General features: G+C 36.2%; 1 non-coding gene across 1 annotated transcript; it reads right to left on the bottom strand.

The window, feature by feature from the left end:
• Positions 1-12,810: 12,810 nt before the first annotated feature.
• On the bottom strand, positions 12,811-12,915 carry LOC133769242 (U6 spliceosomal RNA). The gene has a single exon (XR_009867137.1). It is a non-coding gene; the product is annotated as a U6 spliceosomal RNA (small nuclear RNA).
• Between the last annotated feature and the right edge of the window lie 3,979 nt (positions 12,916-16,894).

The raw sequence follows: 16,894 nt of genomic DNA on the forward strand, positions 1-16,894 counted from the left end.
CAAGTACTCTAATGTAGGATGCAAGTGTCACAAGTGGCAGCTTCTCCTGCTGTTCCACAATGTCAGCATCATTTATTGCATTCTTACTCTGCTGGTCCTTGATGTGGTAAGTTCCTGTGGTGCTGAGCTATCCAGATTACTCACACCTTCCCACAAAATCCTAATGATTATTTCTACCAGATGCTGGCTTGCCAGCCCATAACTCTTGAAGTTTGCTATTGGACTGTGTTTCATACGGTTGGCACAGAAGTCAGGACCGAAGTTTCTGAAAATTAATGCCTCCAAGTCCCACCCCACCAACCTTCAACCATTGTCAGTCTGGAGTTGGTGAAAAAATGCACCACTCCTTGTCCTTTTACTTAGTTTAGAGAAACTCTGATGTCTTTGTTTCATACAAATGATGTATTTGATTCCCAAAGTAACCAGGGGATTCAGCTTAAGTTACCTGCATTGAAAACTGGCATAATAGCAAACCTTTACTGCCCATTTATTTATTTTTTTTGTATTCCTTTCATCAAGTCATATTTTTTTCCCAGAATACCCTCCAAAATAAAGTGTTGTCATTTGAATTGTTTTTAAATGTCTTTCTGGGTAAAACTAAAATTTTATCATGAGCAAGTTTGCTGTGTTTTGTCTCCCTAAACAAGTATCCTGTACCCAAATACCTAGGAAACCAATCAAAACTGAATAAAAATGAAACAGATCTAGTTTAAAGTGATTGGGAATACAGGTAGAGAGCATAATCCTAGACTATTAATTTTCAAATACACTTTAAAAGTGTTTTAATTATTTTTCTTTTTATTGAAACATAATTGCATGCATTTATGGGTAAATTGTGTCAGTTCAATACCATATATAATTTATGATGATCAAATCAGGGTAAGTAACATTCCTGTCTGCTTATATATTTATCACTTCTTTGTGTTTGATGTCTTTGAACTTCTCTCTTCTAGTTCTTTATAAAACAACATGCAGTCTATACAAAATCATCTTCAGATTGAATTCAACCTCATGTTTGGGAACTCCGTCATAAATACTTAATAGTTACAGATTTTTTCAGTTGTGTTAAGAATTTCATGGGAAATATTCCCTATCCTATGAGCCTCCACTACAGCTCTTGTTAAAGTGTGTATGCCATTTGTATAAAGTTCCTGGAGGATTATTCTTCGCATCACTCAATGAACCCTTTTCCAGAATTCTACTTCCCTTTTGACTACATTTTGACAAAATATATAGAATTTCAATTTATTCACACTGATACCAGAGAGAGAAAATCAACAGCACAACTCGTCAGGTTGATTCCTCTTATGCTAACTGTATGCTAAGTATTCTTTAGGGTCCAAGATGACCAAAGTTATTCCTATTATAAAATTGAGCAAACCTGGATCATCACCATTCAACCAAGATACATCTATGTTCTCAGGGGTTTTAACATAAATTTAATATGGTGATACAGTTTTCAATTAGTAACGCCATACTAGCTAAATGGGGCTCAATAGCTACGGAAGAAATAGCTTCCTTTGAACAAGCAGATATCTTTGTATACAGTGACAGTCTTGATTTTTGAGTTGCATACTTTGTAATCTCTACAACCAACTATATTTTTGCTATGTGACAGGTTCCCCCACCCTACACAACCAAGATGTTTGATGCAGTTAAAATTCAGGTTGCCCCTTTGAAAGACTAGGAAACATTTTACAATTTGATGTACTGTACTGTTTCTTCTTCTTTCTCTTTGCTACTAGTTTTGTGAAATTTCAAATTATCCTTAAATAGACAAAAATCACTGTACTTGCAATCAGTTCCAGGAACTGTTTATTTATAAATAAATGAAAGCCTATGTAGGTTTTACATTACAAACCTCAGCAAAGTGGAAGTGTCTTTGCGTTTTGCACAGATAAATACAATAAAAATAATAGTAAGACAAAAATCCCATAATCTGTCAAAATATTCAATGTGATGCACCTGTCTTACTTTTATATAACATTAAAAATTAAGTGAAATATTAAAAGAGTAAGTCTGTTATTCAGAAGAATGGAAAACTAGGAAAGAATACTTGTATATTGAGAAAAGCTGTCATTCAGGAATATCTGATTATTCTTAATATTTTTCTAAGCACATGTACTTGCAGCTCCTTTAAATTAAAAGTTATTCTTAAACACAACACTTTTAACTATTAATTAACTGGCATGAATGTCTGTTAGCTGCTTTGGTTGAATTATCTATTGATAACCTCAAAAATTTAATTTCCTCCATTTACTGATCATTTTGTTATGATATGGCTTGGCTAAGGTTAAAAAGAGTAATTCTGATCCTAGCAACATATTAAAATTCACATTTCACCCTCAAGGTCTCCGTGGGTACTCAGTCATTGGATATCATTCCTGTTCATATTTCTTCTTGGGTTTACATAGTATTATACACTCTATACTTCTGAACTCTATTTCTTTCTCAATTCTGACTCCCAACATTAGACATTTCCTCCAGTTTTGCTCTCAGAACTCTTCCCTGTTTTTATATATTATTTCCTAATGCATTCATTCAGTTGTAGTCTTATCTAGCATCTTTATTTATATGAATCCCAAATGTTAAAAGTCAGTTATCTTTGAATAATTGATATGTTAAGCATGTGAGCCAAAATCCCCAGTTATTTCAGCTTTCAGTGAGGAATGGAACATTCCTTGGAATTCACTTCCAAGTGAATGTTTGTTTATTTATTTAATTATTTTAAAAGATTTATTTATTTGAAAGGCAGAGTCACAGAGAAGGAGGGAGGATGGGGGAGAGAGAGAGAGAGAGAGAGAGAGAGATATCTTCCATCTGCTGGTTCACTCCCCAAATGGCCTTACAGCCAGAGCTGGGTCTATCTAAAACCAGGAGGCGGGAACTCCTTCTGGGTCTCTGATGTGGGTGCAGTGGTCCAAGGACTTATGCCATCTTCTAATGCTGTTCCAGGCCACAGCAGAGAGCTGGATTGGAAGTGGAGCAGCTGGGACCTGATCCAGCGCCCATATGGGAATGCTGACACTGCAGGTGGTGGCTTTACATGCTATGCCACAGCACCGGCCCCGGAAGTGAATGTTTAATTCTTAACTCTACTGTCTTTCCAGTTTTTTATAATCATGTATTCTTGAAGTTATACAGAGAGCACATACCATTTATAAGATTATTCTGCAACTAGAAATGTTGCTAACATCTATATATCACATCTATGTATCTCACATTCTTTTAATAAAAAGCTTGCTTATTTTGGTTACTTGAAAGGCACAGTGAGAGCAGGAGAGAGAGAGAGAGAAATCAATCTACCATCCTCTGGTTTATTCTCCAATATCCACAATAGCCAGGGCTGGGCCAGGCCAAAGCCAGGGGCCTGGAATTCCATCCTAGTCTCCCCAAGCACTTAAACCATCATCTGCTGCTCCCATTATGATGCATTGGCAGGAAGCTGGATCTGAAGCAGGGCAGCCAGGACTTGATATGGGATGCTGGTATCATAGGCATTGGCTTAATGCTCTGCATCACAGTGCCAATGCCTGTAGTATTTTTTTGTTTTGTTTTGTTTTGTTTTTGACAGGCAGAGTGGACAGTGAGAGAGATAGAGGCAGAGAGAAAGGTCTTTCTTTGCCATTGGTTCACCCTCCAATGGCCGCCGCGGCCGGTGCGCTGCGGCCAGCGCACCGCGCTGATCCCAAAGCAGGAGCCAGGTGCTTCTCCTGGTCTCACATGGGGTGCAGGGCCCAAGCACTTGGGCCATTCTCCTCTGCACTCTTGGGGCCATAGCAGAGAGCTGACCTGGAAGAGGGGCAACCGGGACAGAATCTGGCGCCCCGGCCGGGACTAGAACCCGGGGTGCCGGCGCCGCTAGGTGGAGGATTAGCCTGTTGAGCCATGGTGCTGGCCTGCCTGTAATATTTCTAACTATCTGTATTACCTGAAGGTTGAAGACAGTATCTTACTGTGTAGATCACTGTGTCTTATAGTCATCCATTTAGTATTATTTAGCTGAATAATTCATCAACATTTAACATTCTTTTATGAGCTACAGATAGAATAACAAAAAGAATTTTACATATAGTTAGATCCCCTTTATCAAATACCCATTTATAAATTGATAAATAACAGTGCTTAATATGGGGCTTGTTCCTATTCATTTTTCAATCTACATACAGTAAATGCTAACTAAATTAAATATCTTGGCCCTAATTATGATGTATTATGATATGTTATAGATTTAACTATTGAAAACTCAGAATTCCAAATTCACTCTGTGGGTAGACTTTTTTTCTGCATTTTCAAGGATACTTTACATATTCCTTTCCCCTTTTTTTGTGACCCAACACTGTGATCTTTGAAATTGAATATATCAACCATTACCTTTTTTAAAAAAAAATTCCTTCCCAGCTACCATTGAAAATAACAGGCTGCTGACAGTTTTTTAATTTCTCTTTAGACAGCAAAAGACATATCTGCATGATTAAAATGCAAGATATTTCTGTAACTGTTATCAATTCTATTAAGAAAAATTATGAAATTTTCTCAGAAACAAAACAAAAAATTTCTCTAAAATCTTTATTAACACACAGCTGTGCAGAAGTTACTGTGTTTCCAATAGTTTAGTTGTATTGTGGAATTGTAAAGCAAAAGTTTTTTCAGGATTTAGAGAAAATGTAATTTTAAGAATAAATAATTGTGAAGTTGGTGCATGTGAATTCATGAGAAGCTGGTTAAATGCAAATTAATACAACCTCTGTACAAGTGCAGCCTGATTAAATAGTAGAATTGACTAATTGTTTTTAAATCAAGCCTACTTGGACAGCCATTTAAATTCTCTAACAAGCTGCACAGTCCAGAAAGTTTATAAGCCATTAGGAAAATGAAACTTATGGCTCAACAGCATTTCTATTAACATTTAGAAAATTATAGTTTGAATTTACAATGATTATAACTGTAAATCAGTATGTAAAGAGATTTACATACATTTTCTCCTTTAATCCTCACTGATCAGAGAATACTCTGAATTTATTAGACTTGCCCAGATACAAATGGTATTAAAATACAGATCCAAAATTGATTCATCTGGTTCCAAGTTTAGTGCCACATCCATATATTTATTTTTAGTCACCTGGTATATGCCAATAATTTGGAAGCCCCTTGTAGGAGTGGAACCAAGGGCACAATGCTGAATTGGACAATCTTTTTTGCTTTGATATAGCTTAAATTTAGCAGATGAAACAAGCAAGTGACTAGGTCACATGCTATTTTTAAATTATCATGTCCAGGGTAAGTATAGCACCTAGGAAAGAGACAAAACCCATATTTTGGAGTGGTCACAGAGAAGAAGATACCTAAGATGATATTTGTTGATCTTTTAGTAATCAGTCAGGTCTTTAGAGATGAAAATCTATTCCAGAAGAGAAGAATGGAAAGCATGTAGAAGTACCAGAGGTAAGAAAAAAGGTTGCTTATGAAGTAAATTAAATAATTCACTGTGATTGAAGTTTAGTAATATTTTAGTGAGGAATCTTTGGAATTGAAGAAGTTTTCCAACCTTCCCAGGGTCACTTGCAAATATCTGGAGATATTTTTGTAGGTTAGAATGATCAAGGGACAGCCTTACCAATAATTAGTTGCTGTGGGACAAGATTTCATTGCAGAATTCCTGTACAGTGAGTATTTTTCAAACTTAAATTACAATAATGGACTTCTGAGGAACACAGATAATAGACACCAACAGTTGGTAGGCTGAAATAAGACATTTGTGCTTTCTTCTGAGGCACTTTCCTGGGCCCTGAAGGATGTTAAACAGAATGTGGACACAATAACATTTCCAATTTTAAAAGGTCCTCCTGGGGCTGGTGCTGTGGCATAGCAGGTAAAGCTACCACCTGCCACACAAGCATCCTCTATGGGTGGCAATTCAATTCCCAGATGCTCCACTTCTGATCCAGCTCCCTGCCAGAGGAAGCTTCAGCTCAGCTCAGCTCAGCTCAAGCCATTGCAGCTATTTGGAGATTGAACCATATGGTGGAAGATTCTCTCTCTCTCTCTCTCACTCTGTCTTTTTCCCTCCCTGTAATTTTACCTTTCAAATAAATAAATCAATATTTTCTTTAAAAAATCATCCTAGTTGAGTACCTGGTGGAGGGTGTATTAGAGAGTATGAAAGTGGACAGTATCACTATTACCTAATACTACCTTGCAACGGCAGGTCCAGAAGTGCAATCGAGGTCTGGCCAGTACTCAGAGGATTTTACCACTTTGACTTTGGTCATTGGAAATTTGGATGTCAAATTCCTGTGAGCAGAGTGAATGAGAGTAGATGAAATTGGAGGGAAATCAAACCTCAATAGCAATCACTACAGAAGCTGAAACAAAAGACGCTTCAGAGAACCTTGATGCTTCTTTCCACAGGGATAAACAGCTCTGCCTCATTAAAACAAACGTCTCAAGTTTTTGTTTAGTTGAAGTACCTGAGGTTGATTTCCTGTTTCTACCGCTGAAACAAATCATTGATTTACATGGGAGTACTCTGTTATTTCAGATCTTGATTCTCCAAACAGTCATTACCAGAGATAGGCTTTGCTTATATTTTGGTAGTTTTGGGCAAAAGAAGATGCTTTCATGGACTTGGACTTATTAACTTGACCATGTATGCAGATACTTATTCGTGTGTTCATTTATCTTAAAAAAAAGATTCATTGTGGACATTGAGTTAAGGAATGAATAGATAGAAATTGTGCTCAGAGTTCCATCTTATAAATTACTGTTTCTGTATTTCACTTATGTTCTTAACATAACCTTGTTAATACTTCCTTTGAAACTTAGGCACACTGCAAGAACTCATGCCTGTTATATATTGAAATTTGGAATCCAAAATCTGAAGTAGAAGTGCAAAGCAGAAATTACATCCATAGAACTATGTAAATATCTTCTGAAACTGGTATTTCATTTATACAAATATGTCTTTCATTCTTCAAAATACTTTGATGACTACACAGAAATAGGACATTTGGTCATTCTCAAGACAAAAAGTGTTTCATTTGCATGACTATTTTGAATCTGAATATATGTACCTTTGTACAATTTCATTATTCAAGAATTTCTATGCCATTTTAAACCATGAAATGTCTTTTAATAGATAATGAGAATCTTTACTTTTTTTTTTTATTTTACACAGGTGTAACACAGGTGGTACGCCCTTTCCTCTCTGCCCCATAGGGTGTAGCTCTAACTACCCTCTAGGGAAGAGAAGGTTGGGTGAACAGCCTTACTATTTCTCCAGCTCAGTAATCACCTGCAGATATATTCTCTTCACTGTCCAGGAGTTTTTAAGGGAAGCAAAGGCTGAAACATACAGAATGGGCTTGCATCATGATTCTTCTGCAAGTCACTTTAGCCCTTTCCTCAACTTTAGTACACATTAAAGATGATGAAGTTTCAAATTTTGAGGTTTTTTTTTTAATTGAATAGTTCTGGTTACTGTTATGAAATTGTTGGGCTATCAGTGGAGGAGCCTCCTATGTGTTGATACTAACATTGAAACTTTTTTCCAAATGACACATGTTCATGAGTTTTTGCCACAAAGAATCATAGGATCTCAGAATGTATTCTACAGTGACACATCCTCATTCATAAGTACAAATTTGTAACTGTTATTATGCTTAGAATGCCCTGTGTTTCATAATAAAGTTACTTCAAGGAGTCAAAAATGAATGACAGAATTCTAAGTACTTCTGTTGTTTCAACTCTTTTTGAGACATGTCGAGCGCTGATGGGGTGTTAGCATCACCAGCTGGTGCTTCAGTCCACTAAACTACTCCAAGGAAAGGCAGAATTCCATCAGGGTTTTAAATGAGCCAGATGTCCCCGGACCTGGATGAGATGAAGGAGAGAGGGATGTTTGGGAAGATAGATGTGGTACACACATCCTGTTACCCCCTCTAGGTCTACTTCTCACCCTTCTCCACTCTGCTTGAGTGCCAGACCAACTTTTACTGGCTTTACCAATGGCCTTTTATTTCTTTTATAACATCCTACTAAGCCTGAGGTAAACTCAGGAAAGGGTATGGCTGAGCAGAATGAAGCTGGATTCTTTAGTTTTGGGGTTTTCTTCAGGCTAAGTGATGAATTCGTCTTTGCTAAGTTCCTCTGTCAAATTCCTCACAGTTCCTTTGAATTACTATTCATTTGTAGTGGTAGGTACAGCACCAGATTCAATCACTCTATTTCAGTAAGTGTTCTTTCCCACAGCTCCTTGTTATACTTTGGATACCCTGTTAATATGCTTCGACTCTGCACTCATATTTATAAACCTCTCTTGCATTAAAGTCTCCTACACTATTACATGGAACGAGCAAGCACTTCCATCCTCCAGTCTACTCCTTAAATGGCTGGAACAGCCGGAGCTGGGACAAGCTGAACCCAGGAACCTAGGACTCCATTTGGGTATCCCATATGGGTGACAGCAGTACAGTGCAAGCACTTGACCCGTCCTCCATCCACTGCTCTCCTAGGTGAGTTACTAGGAAGCTGGATCAGAAGTGGAGCAGCAGGGACTTGAAGCACCGCTCATATATGAGCAGCATATAAAGGCAGCGCTTTATATATTGTGCTACAATGTGCCCCTCACATAGCTAATTTAAACATTATAGAAGTAGACACTACAAGTACTGGCCTTTGGCAGGTACTGGACAATAGGAAGACTTATTGAGAAATAACGCAATCTACCAAATAAGGTTTGTAAAGAGGCATGTGTCAGTTGATATTAGCCAACTAATACTTGTGATGCTTTTCTAAGATTCAGAAGTGTATACTAGAGATTGTACAATTTAAGGAAACAGTATATGAATCTTTAATAACCTTGACCCAGAAAGAGATAAAAGGATTCAACATTGCTAATAGTTTAAAATAGATAAATGAAATGGCCAAAAATAGCCATAGGATAACTATACTTTACAATCAATGTCTAAATAAATGGACAAACCTTACAAAATACCGAAAGATGTGAAGAAGCTTTTGCTTAATCAAAATATAGGAAACATTTTGCTACTAGTTATACTTGTTTAATTTTAAATGTATATATACTTTAAAAAGGATGAAAGTATTAAATAAATCCTATTATTTCTGATAGCTCTGTTAGTATGTAAAAGGGACATTTTTAAAAAGATTTATTTATGTATTTGAAAGTCAGAGTTACACAGAGAGGAGAGGCAGATAGATAGATAGAGAGAGAGAGAGAGAGAGATGTCTTCCATCTGATAGTTCACTCCCCAAATGGCCACAACGGCCAGGACCCAGGAGCTTCTTTCGGGTCTCCCCCATGGGTGCAGGGGCCCAAGGAATTGGGCCATCTTCTACTGCTTTCCCAGGCCATAGCAGAGAGCTGGATCAGAAGTGGAGCAACTGGGTCTCAAACTGGCACCCATATGGGATACCGGTGCTTCAGGCCAGGGTGTTAACCCACTGTACCACAGCGCCAGCCCCAGACATTTTGTTTTAAAATAGCATCTTAGAGTTGGAATATTCTTAGATCTCCAGTAGTTGTAAAAGAAAAATTAATCATTGTGCCAAAGCAAAATCATTCTTGTACTGAATTTCTGAAATTTTCAAATATACTTCCTATTCATAGGGTCAAGGACTATTCACAGGCTGTCATTTTGTATTCTGAATTAAAAGTAAGCATTAGTCTTCCCAATTACATAAAAACAATGTTCATGTTTTACTCTTTGGATAGTAAATGTTCATATTTACTCTTTGGATAGTAAACATGAATTTTCCAATTTTAAACTTACTGTTTTCTAGGATTAACACTTAAGAATAGGATTGAGAAATATGATAGTTACGTTCTTAAGCAATTTTTCCAAGAGAATTGATTATCTGCTGAATATTCATTTTCTTTATTTACTGCTGTGCAAAAAGTGAGAAAATTATTGTATACAGCATATTATATTAACAAAATATTTTACAGCTTATAAGACAAAACCATTTGACATTTTTTTTGAAATTTCTATGTATATCAACTTAGAAAACCTAAAATAAGTAAGTTAAAATAAAACATAAACAAATTTTAAGTGTTATGTATCTTAAGTGGTTTTGGAAGCAATAGTATAACTGTGTGAATTCAGATAACAAATTACAAACATGTCAAATTTTCTTGTTTATACTTGATTTAAGAATAAGGCCATATTTATATTACTTGCCTAAAGAAAATTGATTTTTTGAAGGTCATGAATACACTGAAGTTCTTCAGAAAACTTTTAAAAGCTAAAAAGCCTAATACTGGGGCCGATGCCGTGGCTCACTTGGTTAATCCTCCACCTGATGGCACCGGCATCCCATGTGGGCACCGGGTTCTAGTCCCGGTTGCTCTTCTTCCAGTCTAGCTCTCTGCTGTGTCCCGGGAAGGCAGTGGAGGCTGGCCCAAGTGCTTGGGCCCCTGCACCTGCATGGGAGACCAAGAAGAAGCACCTGGCTCCTGGCTTCGGATCGGTGCAGCACCGGCCGTAGTGACCATTTGGGGAGTGAACCAATGTAGGTAGGGCCTTTCTCTCTCTCTCTCTCTCTCTCTCTCTCTCACTGTTTATAACTCTACCTGTCAAAAAATAAAAAAATTTAAAAAAAAAAGCTGAATACAGAAATGTTATTAGGAGTTAGAGCTGTGGTGCAGTGCATTAAGCCTGGCATCCCACATGTCCGCAGGCTTGAGTTGTGGCCATTCTACTTCTAATTCAGCTCCGTGCTGGAAAAGCATGTACCTGGGAAGGCAGTGGAGGATGACCCAAGGGCTTGGAACCCTGCACCCATGTGGGAGACCCAGACAGAGTTTCAGGCTCCTGGCTTTGGCCTGGCCCAGCCTTGGCTATTTGGAGAGTGAACAAGCACACATAAGATCTCTCTCTGTGTCTGTCTTTCTAACTCTGCCTTTCAAAGAAATAAATCATATTTTAAAAAAGAGAAATTTTATAAAATCATATATTGGCATTTCACTGTATAGACAAAATACACTGAATAATATATCGTGCAGGAATACTTTCCAAATATAAACTAGGAAATCTGGGGAGGACATTAAACTTTAAAAATAAATATTTTCTCTCTCATTCATTTTCATGTTGTCTATGAAAAGCTTATACAGCTATCCCATTATTCCAATGGGATTGGTTCCAGGGCACCCAAGGATAGCAAAATCTGTGATATTCAGTACTTCATATAATAAAATGACATAGAGCCCACACACATTCTCCCATATACTTTAAATTATCTCTGGATTACTAATAGTACCTAATACAACATAAGTGCTTGTAAACAATTCTTATATTGTGTGAGGTGTCTTCAAAACATTCATGAAAGAGGCACATTATCTTAATTCAGGAAACCAAGAATATTTTGAAGTAGCATCATACTGTTTCTTTGAATTTGTATTTTTACCCTAATATTGTATATACAGATGTGAATTCTATGGATAGAGAGGGTTAGTTGTATTAGATCTTTGAGTTTCAGAGTTATATACACAGTTCTGGTAATCCTTTTCTTCCATTTGACATTCAAATTTTCTACTGGGCAAAATCTATAATAGAAGGCTTTATAAGTATAAAATCATATCTTATGACCATGATTATTTTAAACATTTTAGTAGCTATTTTTAATTGACAAAACTGTATATATTTACCATTTACATGATATTTGAATTATATACAAATTGTGGCATGGGAAATATCACAAAAGTAGTATTTCTTTTCTGAAAGAAAAAAGTAGGTTTTTAAAAATCCATATCTTCTTATAATAATGTGAAATAAAATTAACTCTATTGTCCTTAGAAAAGAGAACATGGTTTTAAGATTGTCTGGAAAGTATTTGGAAAATGATTGAAATAATGAAGGGTTCTTACCATAGTGAAAATGAACATTTTGCTTTGAATATCTTTGTAATTTCAGAAACAGTGAGTTTGAATCAGCAACAGAATTTAACTTGCTTGTAATAATGGTACTTTTCACTGCTCATAGAGCAGCTTTATAGCTATGGATAGCTCTTAAGGAATGGTATGTTGTGAAAAGATGCTTTTTACTTAGAGAAAAATTTATATCATGTATATATCTCAATATTTTAATATTTATATGTACTGCTTATAATATATACTTATTACATAAGAACATAAGCTATGTAATTTGAATGTTACTTTTCAAAAGGGTTTAATATTGCAATGCATACATTTTAATTTCAAGTCAGGTATTTTAATTTGGCAGGTTAGCTTTTAATTGTGGATAAAATATAGACTTGTAGCTACAATCTCATATTGTCTTTAAATTTTATTTATGGTATTCAAATGTCATGTATTTCCTATATACATATTCAGGAACATAGTGATACTTCCCACCAATCCCTTCCTCCTTCTTGTGCTCCTACCTTTCTTCCTCCTCTTTCTCCTGTTTCCATTCTTAATGTTTACAAAGATCTATTTTTTAATGCTATAACTTATTTAATGCTATAACTAGTACTCCAACAATATTTTTTTCACTTTGTGTTGCTATATGGGGGCAAACTGTTGAAATCGTTACCTAATATATACTAAACTGATCTTCTGTATATAAAGAGAGTTGAAAATGAATCATGATGTGATTGGAAGGGGAGAGGGAGCGGGAAAGGGGAGGGTTGCGGGTGAGAGGGAAGTTATGAGAGGGGGAGCCATTATAACCCATAAGCTGTACTTTGGAAATTTATATTCATTAAATAAAAGTTTAATAAAAAATCTATTTTTAATTTACTTTATATTCATAAGGTTAACCCTACACTAAGTAAAGAGTCCAACAAATAGTAAAAAATATGAAACACTTCACAAATTTGCATATCATTCTTGCGAGGGGCCCTGCTAATTTCTGTATTATTCAGATTTTAGTATATGTGCTGTCATATTCTGAGGATGGGGACAACATTTGCAAAACTTTGTTTTACATTTAAGTTTATACTATTTAACTTTGTTCACAAAATGCTTTTGTCTCAGTTTTAACATAGGGTTTTTACAGTGGAACATAGCTGAATTAGAAATCTTTATTATCCATTTTAAGGAGATGAGAAGATTAAAAATGAAAAAAAAATGCACTGAACATCAGATTTCTGTTTCAGAAAAGACACTGGAGTAGGAAGAGGTTTTAGAGATGATACAACCTAATCTTTTATATTTTAAAGCTTTTCACAATATATTACTCATCCAATGTCCATGAATATTTTCTGTCTAGCTCCTTACAAAGCAGTACATTCCAAAATGGAGACATTTTTCTCCATTCGCAAAAGTTTCCATTTATCTTAAAATTATATATATTATATATATTTTTAACTTTTATTTAATAAATATAAATTTTAAAAGTACAGCTTTTGAATTACAGTGGCTTTTCCCCCCATAACTTCCCTCCCACCTGCAACCCTCCCATATCCCACTCCCTCTCCCATCCCATTCACATAAAGATACATTTTCAATTATATTTATATACAGAAGATCAATTTAGTATATATTAAGTAAAGATTTCAACAGTTTGCACCCACACAGAAACACAAAATGTAAAGTACTGTTTGAGTACTAGTTATACCATTAAATCACATAGTACAACACATTAAGGACAGAGATCTTACATGGGGAGTAAGTGCACAGTGACTCCTGTTGTTGATTTAACAATTGACACTCTTGTTTATGACATCAGTAATCACCTGAGGCTCTTGTCATGAGTTGCCAAGGCAATGGCAGCCTTTTGAGTTCACCAACTCTGATCTTATTTAGACAGGGTCATAGTCAAAGTGGAAGTTCTCCCCTCCCTTCAGAGAAAGGTACCTCCTTCTTTGATGGCCTATTTTTTCTGCTGGGATCTCACTTACAGAGATCTTTCATTTAGGTCTTTTTTTAACTGAAAAGTGATCCCTGTTAAATATAGTGGGAGTAAGAGAGGGAGGAGATGTACAGTTTGGCACATGCTCAATCGAACTTGCCCCAAACAGTAGCATTAGAAACATGCCTGGGGATTCCATTTCAATCCCATCAAGGTGGCATGTACCAATGCCATCTCACTAGTCAAAATGATCAGTTTCAGTTCATAATTGATCATAATGATAGGATTAAGAGTCAAAGGGATCACATAAATAAGACTAGTGTCTGCTAATACTACCTGATAGAATTAAAAAGGAGAGAACAATCCAACATGGGACGTGGGATACACAGCAGACTCATAGAAATGCAGATGTCCTAAACAGCACTCTGGCCTCAGAATCAGCCCTTAATGCATTCGGATCTGGCAGAAGAGCCCATGAGAGTATTGTAGGCATGGAAAGCCAAGCCACTGTGGCAAAAAAAAAAAAAAAAAAAAAAAAAAAAAAAAAACCTTAAATTTATATATAAACATATGTCATTGGCTCTTCATGATTAGGATTCTCCCTTTTTTATTGTTGCTGCTCCCAATGTTATCTCTGCTCTCTCTCTTTTTACTACATATTAAAACTGAACAAATTAGGGAAAAAAAAAAAAAGAACCTATATGGTTCTGTGTCCTCCTTCACCTTTCTTTTCTGGGGATAGATAATTACAAATATTCTAGTTGTTTAAAATCATTGATGGTTCCATAATCTGACCACACCAACAGCTACCCTCATCAAAAGCAACTTCTACATGGAGGTGTCCAACTCATTGAACACTGTCTTACTCCTGATCAGCTCTCTTCTACTTTCACATTCTTCCTCTATACCCAGCCTCTATTCCTTGCATGATGTTAATTATTACTCCTTCAAAAATATTCCTGAATCCCTTATTTCTAATCTCATAGTCTCTAACAAAGACTGAAATTCTGAACAAACTCCACTATATGCTATACCACAGCAGCTAAGAGTTGAACAAAAAAGTGGAGTCTCAATAATTTTATGGTCACTAATTCAGGTGGCCTTTCCACAATGCACGATAATGCTTCAGCAAGTTTACTCTGTCATATTATACAGTGAATTCACATTTTCTCTGCTTTACTTACTTCTTTAACTACATCTTTCTACCAATCTGAGTAGATGGTTTAACTTCCTAACAAAGGAAAATAGATTTAATCTTTGTGCTTCCATTTCTAAGAACTGATATACTACTTCTCTGTATTAGTTCAGGCTGCTCTACCAGAGTAGACTGAGTGGCTTAAACACCAAATATTTAATTTTCAGCATTCTGGTGCCTGGAAAGTCTGTAATCAAGGAGCTGGGATTTCTGGGGTCTTGTTAGGACATTCTTCCTAATTTCAGATGGTTGTCATCTGCTTGTATGCTCACACAGTGCAGAGCAGAGAGACGGAACAAGCTTTTGGGATTTCTTTATATCAGGAAACTAATCCCATTCACAAGCACTCAACTCCCATGGACTGATTACCTTCTAAAGTCCTGTTCCTAATGCTACCACATAGGGAGTTAGGATTTCACCACATGTATTTCTCGGGGTTAAGGACACAGATAGTTTGCACATGAAGGAAAAACTACTTCAATGCAAATGCAGCCCCTTTAGCCATACTCTTTCATTCTCTTTGCCTTTCACACTCTTGTCTTTTCTGAATCCTCAGCCTCTTTGTAACTCACTCTCTGTTCATTCAAACATGGCCTAATATACTTCACAATAAATAAAGCAAAGCAAGCCTTGTCTTGATCTGATATCCCCTTTTCACTGCTATTTATTTCTGTCTTTTATTTCCCTAGTTTTATTCACAACCAACTTTTCAAGAGAATGTTAATATCTTTTCTTTTCACCTGGATATCTGTAACTTTTCTACTTTTCCACTTTTGCCACTCTAGGTTCTGCTTCCAGTGTCCACAATTAATAACTGGTTGCTGAATTCAACATGTTCCCATCCTACTTTAGTTCTCAGTGGTATTTTACACTCTACTTTGTGAAAGACTGTAACTTCTTAATCTAAGTTTTGTAGAGACCTATTCTCACCCTCTAAATACCAAGTTCACACGATTTGTAACTCTATTTTAATTTTATTTGTTTTCATAATCAGAATTGGTATCTGGGTTTCAATTTTTCTTGAAAGCAGAAAAAGTTAACTGAATCAATTATAATAAGTAAATTCAGCCATTTCAAAAGTATTTGCAGGAACTTAAGGTCTTAGTTCAGTAAAATAAAAATGCCCCTCCCCTCATTGCTTTCTTTTTGAACCAGTTTCAGGAAAGTTTATGTCATACAGCGATATCAGATGGCAATGCGTCTGCACTTCAGCCTCCTTTGTCCTTTTCTGGCATCTGTTGTTCATGTTGCATATCCTCACCACACTGGCATATGTTAACATTTCAGTGTTCCCGCTAGGTTTCTTGACATATATATTCTACACTGATCTTTGTTATAATTTCCTCCAATCATGACCACAAAGCCTTCAACATCTGCCTGCTTTCTTTCTTTCAGCCAAGAGTTTTTGTCTCAGGCAGAAGAAAAGTCTGTTGAATTCCCTTGTTAGCTAAAGGACCTCAGGATACTTGCAGGGACAGCCTGTGTCTTCTCCCTCCTTAGCTGCAAAGAGATACCTCTACACTTTTTCTCCCATATCACTGTGCTAGTAGGGGAATCCTAAAAGAATACATACACATGTCTTGTATCCTGGATTGCTAAACAGTTCTCTGTGTTCTATGAACAAATTGAAAATTCTAGTGAACTTAGCTTTCATTTTCTTAGGCTTGTAGATCATAGGGAACAAGGAGAAAAGTTCAATAGTGGCTTAAATCAAGAAGTCTAAAAGAATATGATTCTTTCATAAAACTGGGTCTATCCAATTATTTATGCCCTCAATGGAAGTGTAAAATGGAAATGAATTTGTACTACTGAGGTTCCTAGTGCTAAATGAAGGAGAAAAAAAAATCCATCTAGTTAAAAGTTAGCCTTTATGTTGAGTTGTAGCCTA

The sequence above is a fragment of the Lepus europaeus genome, chromosome 10 (genome assembly GCF_033115175.1).
Source record: "Lepus europaeus isolate LE1 chromosome 10, mLepTim1.pri, whole genome shotgun sequence".
Taxonomy (NCBI): domain Eukaryota; kingdom Metazoa; phylum Chordata; class Mammalia; order Lagomorpha; family Leporidae; genus Lepus; species Lepus europaeus.